General features: G+C 33.8%; 1 protein-coding gene across 1 annotated transcript in view; it reads left to right on the forward strand.

The window, feature by feature from the left end:
• The window catches only part of LOC125503793 (neuroligin-1-like), a gene marked incomplete at its 5' end in the record, with an annotated part of 98219 nt that overhangs the window by 17924 nt on the left and 66435 nt on the right, over positions 1-13860 (forward strand).

The raw sequence follows: 13860 nt of genomic DNA on the forward strand, positions 1-13860 counted from the left end.
TCCCAACCTCGAATTGAATAAGCCGTTATAAAGAGTAATTCGTATTGGGAATGACCAGTCATAATTAAGTCTTACCTATAAACGTCCGCAAAAAATATATCGTTTTTTTAGTTAATATATAATAATTATCCAAGAGGCAGCAAGACATATAGCAGCCAAATTGGAAAACATAAATAAAATGGTGTAAAATATGGATAAATTGATGATCTATAATTATGATGATCTTTGAGTTGAATTAAAACGATTTGAAAAAACCAATTAGTGATTTTCCACTAAAATTCAAATCATGACAACTTTTTGAACTTTTAGTTGGCGCTGCTCCATTTTTCCAGCTCCTTGAAATCGACGTATGGCCTTTTGCAGTGCTTTCCAACTAGGTTGCCTTCTAGCGGAATACTTGTCTGGATTGGGCTCTTGGGTGCTTATATTGGACACTGGATAAATTCATATAAACGGCCACTTGTCTGATATATGTTATTTGTTACACAGGCTTATGAAAAACCACAAATAATTTAAATTACTGTTGGCACTAATTTCGAGTTTTCGCAAATATTGAATGACAATTGTTACGATCCAATATTTAAAAGTTTTAGTCGAGATATTGAACACAGCTACAAAAAATACTTGCAAAATCATTGCAATATGAGAAAATATAAATATCAGACATTCTATAAACATCAATTGGTAATCATAGACTTAATTGCCAATACCAAAAACCTAGATCTAGATGTAACCGAAACGAATTCTGCATTTTCAATTCTTTCTGATATACGAGACGCGGTCTTATCTTAAGGGAGACTTCCTTATCTCAACTTATACAAGGTGAATCAAAATGGACACCAGTCTTTTAAAAAGGCTATCTGAAGACATTTCGGAAATATAGAAAGATAAAAATTTGTCCTCTCAATTAACTGAAATATTCGCAAAAATCTGGATCATCAATTTCGATTGGAAATCGCAATTGCAAATGACGTTTTTTTTAATAACTTTGCGTATACTAGTATTTTAAAGACTTTCTCTTTGTGTCATACTAGATAAATGTCTACATGTCTCATTAAATCGCTGCTATACTTTGCAAGTATTTATCAAAAGAGTTTATTAAAATGTTTCTTACCATCTCTATAAAGGTATGATCTCAAGGTTTCAACAGAAGTAACAGCCGACACTCAAAAGAAAATAAAAAAAGAGTAAATAAAATTTATCTTAAATGTTTTCATTAATTGTAAATTTGAAATTATATTCTGAAGAACCAATATCTTTTTTTTTTTAGGAAATTTTTTAAAAGACTTTTTCGCGTTTTACTCTTATCCAAGTGTGCCCAGTTATACCCAAGGAGTAATGCTCATTTTAAATCTCCGCGCAAAGTCTTCCAGATGGTATCGTCCAAACACTCAATAATCTCACGGTCATTATTTCAACTGTCGGATTTTTTCAGGACTGCGAACTTACCTATTTGAAAGAAATTAAATTTTTGGTTTCAATAATGTCCGCACAAAGCTAAATTGCACCAGGCATGTATTTAAATAAACAAATTTCACTAATCATGGAAATGTGCAATATCTAGGGAAAAACGCGTTTCCAAACTTTTATGAGTTTACAGATTATTATCAAATAATTTTGTTCATATACACGCAAAACAACATAGTTTTATAACAAATAATTTCTTTTGTAGCAAATTATATTTGGAGCATGTTTTGAGTTTTTCATTAAAAGTTAATCCACCGCGAAAGCTAATCCAAGCCACAGTACGCAAAAGGATAATACGATTACGTCGGGACAAGCTATGAATTCTTTAAATAAATAAAATGCAATTAAGTCCTCCAACATGACTATTCCACATCAATTAATATATTTTCACAATATTTCGAGGAATGGAAAATATAGTTTTCTTAATAAGGGGACGTATTGGCCTGAAAGTAAAAAATATAATCATTGCGTTAACAACACACGGAATTTATTTCAACATTTGACGACGTGTCCCAAGACGACAGACTGAACCAGAAATAAGAATTTTATTATTTTATTTAGCTCTATTGACGCTGTTCCAGCGACAGAGCTGGAATAAAGCCCACTTGTGTCCAAAAATACATTCCCGTTGCCAAATTATATAGATTATGGCACCATATTTTTCACTTTCGAGTGTAAAGGCTGTGTTCATTTTTATCTGCCCTCAAAAAAAAAGGGAAATAAAAAATGTTTTATTACCAGTGCCTTCCGCTTTATAGGCTTTTAGCTCGCTGCTCTCGAGCTTAAATTACGCCTCCGTTTTACTTGTGATTAATTAAAGTGGAATTGTAATTCAGATCTAAATAGTCTCTTGATGCCTGAGCTGGAGAAATCGTATTTTGTAAGGAACATTTCATTTACTGAAACGGTGCGAGAGAAACTGCAGCATTGTCTTCGTGTGATAATCAGTGTCACCTTGATGTGAGTAAATTGATCATTGCGATTTATGAATGACCGAGTGGCACAGATTATGTCGTAACTAGGCCTGAGTAACACTGTGTTGAGTTGCGCTATTCAGTTGTTGCCGCTCTCTAGGTTAACGAGTTATAACTCATTGGTTAATGAGTTATAAGTCATTTATAAAAGCGGATTGAAGCTTTACGAGACCCGAGACTGGAATTTTCACACCTTTCATTAAAATTTTTTCTAATTAACGTTTTACTACTTTGTTCCAACAACTAAAAAAACCCAACCACAGTACAGAGTTCCAAGAAAGTTCAAACGATCAAGACAACGAGTTTTCTTGCAAAATCGATGTTTACATTATTTTGCATAAAAAACTCAATTTGCCAGTATGTTTTCTCATGGAGACAGTGTTGTTTAGAAATATTGACCTAAAAGTGAAAAAACCCGTTTCCAAATAAATGATTATAAACTTTTGCTTTTTCTATTCGGGGAAATATTTTTGGGAAAAAACCAGAAAAAATATTAGGACTTTCCGTCTATAGTTCAAAGCTGCAAAAAGTTTTCCAAACATTTTTGCCTTCCGTTTAAGAAGGCGAGTGTTCCAATAATATTTATCTTATAATTTTTCACAGAAAATAGCTGAAGATTGCCAGTATTTTTTAGTAAAACTTTAGAAAACAGGGTGTTTCTTCGCTAGAAAGAACTGTATAAGAAAAACTTTGCTTAAACTGGAAAAAACTCAAATTTTTAAAGAAACTTTTAAAATCATTAGAGCTATGAGCGCGGCGAATTTTCCAAATTATTTTTTGTAAACTTTCGCTCTCTAGTCGTTTTGAAGATAATCTTAATTACTTTTGGTAAAAAACTAAATAAAATTATTTGGCTTTTGTGCCAAATTCGAAGCTTAAAAGGGTTTTCTAAAGTTTCCTGCAAGACCTCCAGATCGTCAGTAATTGTAAGTGATACAGTACAAAATTGAGCGTTTTTGAGTAGAAACTAAATGAAAAAAGCTTTAGTCAAAACTGAAAAACCAATTTTTTTGAAGAAACTCTACAGTCTTTAGAGGATTGTAACGAGTTTTCCAAACAATTTATTATAAAATATCTCTTATTCTGTTCGTTTTTTGAAAGAAAATTATTTTATTTTTATCTCAAGTTCGAAGCTGGAAAGGGATTTCAAAACTTTTTACTAAGCGGCCAAGAAGACGAGACTTGTCTTAAATAAAATTTAGTTCACAATTTTTCGCGGAAAATACCTTAAGATTGTTTATTTTGATTTTTCGAAGAAACTAAAAATATTATTAATAAGTGGCCCTTAAAATAAATCTAAAATCAATAAAGAAAAGGTCATAAACATTTTCCCAGCAATAGGACTGAGTTACTGCGCCGGTGCGTTGGGTTGGCGCACCAATGCATTTGCGTAACACTGCGCCAATTCCTTAAATTTCACTGAGTTACCCAGGCCTAGTCCCAACGTCTAATAGGTGAGGCTCGAGGCTTGATGTTTAAATAGACATAGCCATTCACGGCTTTCTGTCTTTACTGCAAGTCCTTGCAAGAGCCTTGGTGGGTTAAGGGTGTGGGTTTCGGGAGTTTGTGGGACTAAAAGTGAAGAATAGTACTAGTATGAACCGAACGAAAAAATAAGACAACGAAACAAGAAAAGTAGTGGTTTGTGGCGTTTGCTTTTTAAATTTGGAAGAGTTTGAGATTTTAGGTGTTTCCCAGAAGAATTGAGATGTCGACATTCACCTGCTTAAGGCGGGTAATTCCATGGGGGGGTCTGCCACTAGAGTTGTTGGGGTTAAGTAGCGCTGGTTCGGGATAGTTTAGGAAAACGTGTCTTTAATTAGTGGGTTTGGGTGGTTAAGGACGCGAGTTTTGAACTTTTCGTGGAGCTTTGATACGAATTGTTGCACGGTTTTGATTTGAAGGTTCGCGTGAATTTCTGAGTTACGGACGTATCAGGGGAAGTCTTGTCTTCCTGCGGAGGATTTTGTTTTGGAAAATTTGCAGTTTGCCTATGGTTTTTTTAGAGGTTTGGCTAATTATGGGGACAGCATAGCATATTTGCGACCTGATTACTTGCTTGTAGAGCAGAGTTTTGTTTTTCAGAGCGAGCTTACTTTTCTGGTTTAAAAGAGGGTAAAGGATGCCGACTGTTTGGCTTCCTTTGGTGATTATTTTGTTAATGTGCTCGATAAAGTTAATTTTAGTGCCGATGGTAACGCCAAGATATATTTCGGTGTTGTTGAGCATTAGTTTGGGTGTCTTATTGGGAGGTCTAACAGGTAATTGGATAATTGATTTTATGAGCCAAGAAGAAGAAGCTTAATGGTTATCAGCAAATTTTCTAATCCTAAGCGAACCGTGCCTTCGAAATTGTTAATTACTTCGCCTATTGCTAGTAGACGAATTGCATTGAGTCCCGTTGAATTTGGCACGACATTTCTGCTCGGCGTCTTATTTTATTTTTAAATTTTGACAAAAAAATCCCAAGTAAAAATAGAAATGTCTGGGTCTCCGAGAATAAAAGCTCCAACTAACTATTGACGTATTGGTTTTGAGATACAATCTCCTCCGGATTACTCTAGAGAAATTGATGTCCACTGCTGCGAAAAAGATCAAAACAACTAACACTAGATAGATAATAAGATAGTAAAGACAGAATTCTGACCATTGATCTTGTATAAGAAAATTAAAGTTTACATCAATTCATACTGGACGGAATGTGGTTAAGTGCCCATTAATTTAAGAATGGTTACTATAAAAACTTTGTCATATTTGGCTAACATGGTTTCGATATGAATTTCAATAACTTTCAATCTTTTTAAAGCCAGTCTCCGTTAAGGTGGCAGGTATCGAAAACCGAAACTTTATTTGAATTTACATGTTCGATGTACGACCCATTTGGCAGTAACTCTGGACTCATGGCTTCGGATGCACGCTCAAACCAAGGCAGCGTCAATTTAGCAGCATACATTATGGATAAAAGTAAAGTGCTGCATTTTGCATTTATATGACCCACAAGACCGATATAAGGCTTGTTTCCGTTGATACATATTAAACGGTTTCGATAAATTTCAGAATGCAGACTTTATGGGTCAACTTTACATAACAGGGTGTTTTTTTATGGTTCGACAATTTCAAATAAGCATTACAAGGAGATCTTTCATAAGTTATAAACATGGGCTATCTTTTGGAAACTTAAATTATAGGGACGATATGAGAGACCTTTCAAGTTCCTTTAAAGGGGCAGTAAATGTTTTCAAAATTGTAAACCCAAGTCATGTTTTAACTAATAGCATTAGCTGGCTTGCCCTATATGCACACATTAAGTTACTCATTCTTTGTGATGCGACCATCAAAATGTTTCGAACTAGTTTTTGCACCATCAGTGCACCATAACACTATTATTGAGCTGATGTTCGAAAATTTGCAAAAATTGTATTCGCTTTTATTAGATTAGTTAGTACTCTGGCCTCGCAAGAGCTACCTTCCAGTGAAAAAAGGTAACGGTTTCCGAAGCCCTTGTCACATTAAGAAGACATATTTTAAAACTATATATATTATATCAAATATAATTATTTCGAAATTATTTTGTTTTTAGAGTATTGTATTTATTTATAATATTTATAACATTCAATTCGGGGGTAGAAGATTGCCGATAAATTATCTAATATTATTATTGCAATTATTTTTATTATTATCATATGTTATTAAAGTTTATTATAAAAATTATTCTGATATACGATGGAACAGAATGATTAAGGTGTATGTTGCTTAAATATTGAGGTTTTTGAGGTATTTTCTGTCTTGTTAGGACAAGCATATTGCTTTAAAACTTAAATTCTCAATATACATTTGGAATTTTGAAACCAAATTATGTCTGCGGTTATTAATATATTTGGTTTACAACACATAGGAGTGTCCCAAAATGGTGTTCATGTAATTGCACGATTTGAGCGGTAATAACGAGCATGCACGATTTGAGTGGCTTAATTTAAATGAAACACCCTATATTTTATGACTTGAAAAAATGCCTTTTTGGATTGTTGATCGAAAATAAGTTAGACTTGCTGTACCTAACTTCTCAGGATTTGAAGCAAATTGTATGTATACTATTTCAAATAAAAGTACAATTGAAATAAGACAAGCAAATTGATTAATAATTAATATTTAATGGTGTAGATCTGAAATCGAAGCATAATGAGCTCAACAGAAATAAGTAAGGATTTTTATTAATTGCTATTTGAAATTTTAAAGTTTTTGCAACGGTCTCGCACCTACGATAATTATCCAGCAACCATTTATCTCAATTTATCATGCAATTTTTTCATTGGGCATTCTGGGAACTCTTTGCGATCTGAACTTATTGAAGGTTTGGATGACCACACCTTAAACTGCGCGAAAACATAACAAGCTCTATTCCTTGCAAACGGTTGAAAACAAACACACTATTCCTAACAATTATTACTTCAATAACGCATAAAAAATTATGCCTTTTTGACAAAGAACATTTATAGATTTTTAAATTTTCAGAAGTTTCCGGAATTTTTATATTCCTAATGTGTGCTACAGGGTGACTGTAAAAAGAAAACTGGCGTCATTTCTCTAGAGGTGTTGTATCGCAGGAAAACAAAAAATTGAAGTAAATATCAATTTTTTCGAAACTCCAAGGTATTTGCAAAGACTAAAACATAAATGTAGCCACAATATTTTGAATGGTTCATGCAAATGAACTTTTTCGCATTAACAAAACCGAAATATCTGTTGAACCGCCCAGAATTCATCACTGTAAGTAACTATTTTACAAATGGAACAAAAAATTCGCTTTCTGCATCAGTTCAGAAAAATTGACTTATTCATTCTTCAACATTTTGCTTGTGATTATTTGAGGTAGTTTACGTATTACGTGAGCTTTGGCCTCATATATTCAAATATAACATATACAGGGTGCCCCAAAAGTAATGGCACAAAACAAAATGGTGCATTCCTGGGGTGAAAATATGATGATTTAATACCTTACCTTAGTCCAAAAGTTGACGGTTGCCTACATACAGGGCGTTAAAGTTAAATTTTAATTTCAGTTTTTCGTTATTCTACTTTGAAGGGAGCTGCATATTTTAACGAAATTTGGTATACAGTGACTTTTGAGCATAAGAAATCCAAATCTATCATCAGATTTTGATCAACTTGTAGAAAACACCACTTACGGCGACATCTGGGCAAAAAAATGGTTTTAACGTCACCCGGTATTCTGACTTCTAAACTGGTTGGGTCTAATCACCTATTAATTTTGTACAAAAAAGATATTCTTAGTCGATGTCCMRRCAAKCCTCTTTTTCCGAGATATTTGCAATTATACCGCAAAATGGAGTATTTRCAAAAAATAAGCCAAAATAAGTATKTAAGTGARRAAATATTTACYAAACATCATTATTTAACAGGTGAGATATTTTTATCTTWATCACTAACAATAAAACATTTTGAAATGCGTTTACTGAGGGATCGTCTAATTTTAAAAAACATATTTTCATTTCGAAATGATTCGGCGGCATTCATAATTTTATTTATCAAACTCATCTCGGGTGTCTATCGTTTGATCGTGCACTAATGATTTTAAATAACYCCAAACACAAAAATCTAATGGGTTAAAGTCAGGGCTTCGCGCCGGCCAAGCCCAAGAACTTCCAAGACATATCCACCGATTTGTAAAATGTTGGTTTAAGTAATTACTAACGGCTTTCGCAAAATCGTCCTCAAATAAATTCTGTACCGGCGTAAAATGGCAAGGATGGAGATTTTCTTGCTGAAAAATCCTTTGAACCGAAGACTTGCTTACGCCAGTTGCAGTTTCCAATCGTCTTGTGCTTATTTCTGGATTTTCTCCAATTTCTGGTTCGAGTTGGAGAAAAGCGAGGCAAGATCAAAGTGTATGTTTTTAAATAGAACTACCCATTTTTCATTAGCTCATGGAATGCAGCTTACAACGCTGCATATGCAACGAAAATTGTTTTTCTTTACTTGCGACGTTGGCAGATTATCGCCATTTTAGTAAAATTTAGTTTAAACCTGATATCTAAAAATTAATTGTAGAAGCAAAAAGAAGCAGTCAGAGATACAAAAAAATACGTCTTTCCAATCACCACAGAGATTTTGTAAGGTGGCTGTGGAATTCATTAAATAAGTGTCAAAATTTGATTATACTTGACACAATCAATGAAGAAAAGTGCAACGTCTTATAAAAAGCAGGCAATATGATAGCAAAAAATGGAATAAAACTGCATACGTCTAGAAAAATAAAAATATAAAATTATACCTACAGTGATATTTTAAAATAAATGTTCAATTTGATTTTACACGAATCGCTAACGCAGTTCAAAACAATATTATTAATGCTTCGAAAAACAGTTGTGATTCGTTCCTTCATATCATCTTTTATAGTTGGAGTCATTTTTTTTTAAAAGAAATCCATTTTTGTCAAATCGGGTGAACGAGGTGGCCACTGAACAGGCCCAGCTCTGCATATCCACCTCTCAGGAAATTCATTATTTAGCTACTCATGAATTTGAGCTGTATGGTGAACTGGAGCTCCATCATATAAATGCCACATTCTATCCTTGTAATAATTAGGTAAATGATAAATGATGAAAGGTAAACATGGCAATTCACATTTTGACACTTATTTATTGACTTCCATAGCGACCTTACAAAATGTAGCAACTTTTGTACATTTTTAAATAAAATAAATTATAATTTTAAAACGGTTGATCTCACAGGTTAAAGTGTAAATGCAAATTTGTAACCTTGTAAATTGTCTATCTAATGACGTATTAATATACAGGTACTTTCATTTGAAAAACAAGTTATATTGCGTTAAAAAGTTTTAGATTGAAGTCCACATTGTTAACACCCTGTACAATGTATTGATATTTTGGTTCAATAGAATTTTTAACGGATTTGTGGTGATTGAAAGACGTATTTCTTTGTATCTAAAACTGCTTTTTTTGCTTCTACAATTAATTTTTAGATACCATGTTTTTAAGCAAAATTTTACTAAAATGGCGATAATCTGCCAACGTCGCACGTAAGGGAAAAAAATTACTGTGCATATGCAGCGTTGCAAGCTGCATTCCATGAGCTAAAGAAAAACAGGTAGTTCTATTAAAAAAAATACACTTTGATCTTGCCTCGCTTTTCTGAGACACTCTGTATCATATAAAATATTTTTAAAATGTGCGCACTATGTGCGCCAACAACTTTCATATGAAACGATTTTTCTAAAGTTCAACACCATCGGAAATAATGGACTTTATCGCACTAAAAAACCACCCTGTATATGACATAATCTTTTTTTCAGTTTGCAAGCAGCAAATCGGTTAAAAGCTACCGTAAATTTACTATTTCTTCACGAGTATTAATGGTTGGTGCAGTTCAGAATAGTTCTGTGTGAAAAAAAGTTGTTCGAGTACAATGTGTAAAATTTAAAGAACGATTGGAATGCTTTTAACTATTTTTTTGTTTTATTATTTATCCCACAGGAATCACCAGAAGAATAACACCAAATTGATGCAGCGTTCAGACGGAGAAGATTCCTGGCTTTATAGCATTTTTATCGCTCTTATCGTGCCCAACAAAAAATAAATAAAAATCTAACCAAAAGATTTCTGAACCGATTAAGTGGTTCAGTGAAGGTGTGATTTTCTGTTATATGGTTACACATACTTTTACGGCATCTTCTCCGCAAGTGGCTATCAATTATCGTGATACAAGTTGCGACATGAAACGAATTTCCAATTCGATTGCAAATAACAACAGGTACTAATCGGATAATTCAAAGCAAAGACATGTAAGGGGCGGCACGGAGAAAGTAACTTTTTATTGCGCCATTTTATCGCCCGCTTTATTTGTTTTCACTTTTTCCAGGATTTCTCAAGACCGGCACGAAGGGAAGCGCCCAGGGGAATTTTGGTCTAATGGACCTTGTCGCAGGGTTGCATTGGCTCAGGGAAAACCTGCCGGCCTTTGGGGGAGACCCCGAACGAGTCACACTTATGGGCCACGGCACAGGGGCGGCCTTGGTCAACTTCATTGCCGTCTCGCCTGTTGCGAAAGGTAAGCGTTTGTTGAAGCAAACTTATTTATTTTCGTACTTAATCCTAATAAATAGTTATTGGCAAGTTTGTTGTGCATTTTATAGACAACGTGAATGGTGCCATCACGATTCAAAGGCAACTTTTGCATTGGTAATTTTATACTCACATTGTAACTAATATATTCATCTTCCGTTTGTTTATTAGAGAACTTCTATTTTAGTGAATTTAATGAATTTTATTACGACAGTTATGAAACAACCCTCTAAAATCGAATCTTAAGATTTTGAAAATTTGCAGTTTCTAAACACATGCAGTATACATCTTACTTACTTTAGCTCTATCACGTGCAGTGATAGTTTGTTCAAGCAAAATTTACATTCCGACATTAGCTGCAAATTTGCATCCTGCTGTAGAGGTATTATTTTTAAATCAGGAAACTTATCATTTGTTGAGTGAAGAAAAAATTGTCTAAAAATTATATAAATTGACGCTTGTGGAGGGTTTTTGCATTTCGCTATTTAGCAATACATTAAAGTAGTTCATTATTCATTTGACTAGTGATGATAAATATTACAAACAAACCATTGAAACATTTTGATAAACGTGCTTTCAATTTTTTTAAAGGAAAACACTACGATTTTGTATTTGATTTGTTTGTAATTGCACAACAACCGTCGTGCAGCCACAAAATATTTGTGCCAAACTTTTCAAAACGTTAGTTTTTAAACGATGCTCTTCAAACTCAAATGTATATCAATGTTGAACATGCAAAAATGTTACGTTTTCCTTAGCTACGCAACGAACCACATTCATTATCACAATCAAACTGATTCTTCTGAGGAAGTTGAAGTTGGCTAAGAAATTACCTAAGACTTTCGCGGCGTAGATCTTTATTAATCTTTACTAAGAGATTTTCCTTTAACATTACCTAAGCTGTGCGATCTCAAATATGTTTGTAAACAGTGAAACATATGACTTACTAAGCAGTTCTTACTTGTCAGGATTAAAATGCAGCTCTTTCTATCACTGCTATTGGAATTTAAATGAAACACTATCCGTTGAAGCATGTAATTTTTCTGAACATGTTAAAATGGCGATTTTGTATTTTTGTCGGAAATTTTTTGCATTGTCATTTATGCATAAAGCAACAAACATTTCTCCATAGTGCAAAATTGCGAAATCGAATACAACCGACGGCGCCATGTCCTTCCTTGGATCTATAAGTTCAACTGCGCAATTTAGCAGAATTAATACATTTTATAACAGCGTTCCTTATCTTCCACGCAGAGCATAGAGTAACCCATTCAGGGAATATCAAGTTTTATTTGATTCCGTAATGGGACACTCATTTTATTCAACGCCGCCAGTGCGACTTATTTGCGCTTCTCATTCATGCTAAATAATTCACTAAGTGACTTCTGATTTGGCTCAAGAATTACTAAAAGGTCTCTGCTCTAGTTATTGCGATCTCGAGCGTTTCCCTTTACGTACTTCCTTGCTATTCTAACGACTCTTTCCGGAATTTTCCAACTCTCCAAGCATAGTATCTTGATATGCAAGTGAATTAAATTAGAAGTTTCATGCTAAATTCCATTTTGGATGAAGCAGTTATCAAATTTAATATCTTCAACACATTTTAGAATTGATAAATGAATATATTTACTTGTACATTAGATAATCTTACTTATCTGGTGAGCTTCGATATTTAACTTTAAATAATTAAATCAATTTAGCTGTTTAAGTACTGCATACACGATTTGCTTTCGGATCAATTGGCTATTTGGTATTTATTGCTCAACTGCATAACTTTTCAGTTTTCAGTACAATGTAAGAAGAGATGAAAGATACGTTGTTTTTTATAAAATGACCAGATTTCCAAATTTATCTTCTATTGAAATTAAAAGTTTCGTTAGGTATTCGATCTCAAAATGTCATCTTTGAATAAAATTAGTCAAACTGCTTCGAATATTTCTTATTTTATTAGGAGTGGGGAGTATAATAATTTGAAATATGATTCATTTTTCTAGTCTTCTCATAAAGTGTCCACTAGAACGAAGAAAATCAGGAACAATTAAAAATATTTATTTTACTTTCATTGAAAGTAGCCAAAGAAAAACAAAAGCTCTTTAGGAAAAATAGTAGCACTTTCACTTTGTTCAATGACCATGCAAACCCAATGGGATTATCGTTGCTCCGTCCTGGATTTCCTTGAAACTAAGACATTCAAATGTTGTTCTGCCGGTCGAAGAACCTTCCTTCGAAGAAACTCAAAAAGCCATAAATAAGCTGAATAATCATAAATCAGCAGGGACAGATGAAATACCAGGGCAATTCATAAAACATGGGTAATAGACTCTGCAAAGTTAGCTGCACAAATTAATAACGCGTGTATTGGAAAATGAGAAGATACCAACAAGATGAAAGGAAAATAGCATTGGGCCTATTCATGAGAAGGGGGATAAAATAAAATGCTCCAATTATAGAGGAATCTTCATAACGAACAACGCATACAGAACCCTGTCACACATATTGCTTAGCAGACTAACCTCCTATGGTGAAAATGTCCTCGAATATTTTAGAACACAGATCTACAATAGACCAGCTATTCACGCTAAGATAGCTCCTGCAGAAAGGATGGGAAAATAAGAGACTTATATACAACCTTTTTAGAGACTTCCACACACAGAACAAAGGAAAAACGAAGTATATGTTGGTAAATCGAACACAAAGTCGATACAGATTAGCCAAAAACATCACATTTGACACCCTCAATTTCGAAAGAGTGGAACACTTCAATTATCTCTTAGCAATCATGACCGCAGATAATAATACCACAGGAGAAATACAGAGCAGGACACAATCGACAAGCCGATGTATGCTCAAGATTTACAAGAACATCAAGAGTGAAAATCGACAAAACTATTGTCCGACCCATACTAACGAATGTGGTGAGACGTGGACCATGACAAAATAGAACGAAGGAAAACTCAGGCGATTTGAGCGTAAGATTTTGTGAAAAATTTTCGGACCGTACCACGAATAAATATAGAATGAGAACTAATGCCGAAATCAGGAGATTGTATAAGGATAGAGATGTGGTACAAAAAATCAAGGGCCAGAGACTAAAGCTGGGTTCTCATGAGTCCGGAATGCGGAATGCGGAAAACCTTCCGACCAATCAGAAGTTTGCCGTATGCGTTAGCTTCCCCCATCCGCAGAAGTTCCCAAATTTTAATATTTTCCGCATCGCCTGACTTAAGAATAATAATTCTTGAGAACTTAAAAAAAACTATTTTTATTGGTACAATGTTTAGACAATTAACACAATGACTTATCTCTGACTAACTACA

Source organism: Dendroctonus ponderosae, unplaced genomic scaffold, assembly GCF_020466585.1.
Source record: "Dendroctonus ponderosae isolate FM_Combo_2020 unplaced genomic scaffold, Dpon_F_20191213v2 Dpon_F_20191213_3, whole genome shotgun sequence".
Taxonomy (NCBI): domain Eukaryota; kingdom Metazoa; phylum Arthropoda; class Insecta; order Coleoptera; family Curculionidae; genus Dendroctonus; species Dendroctonus ponderosae.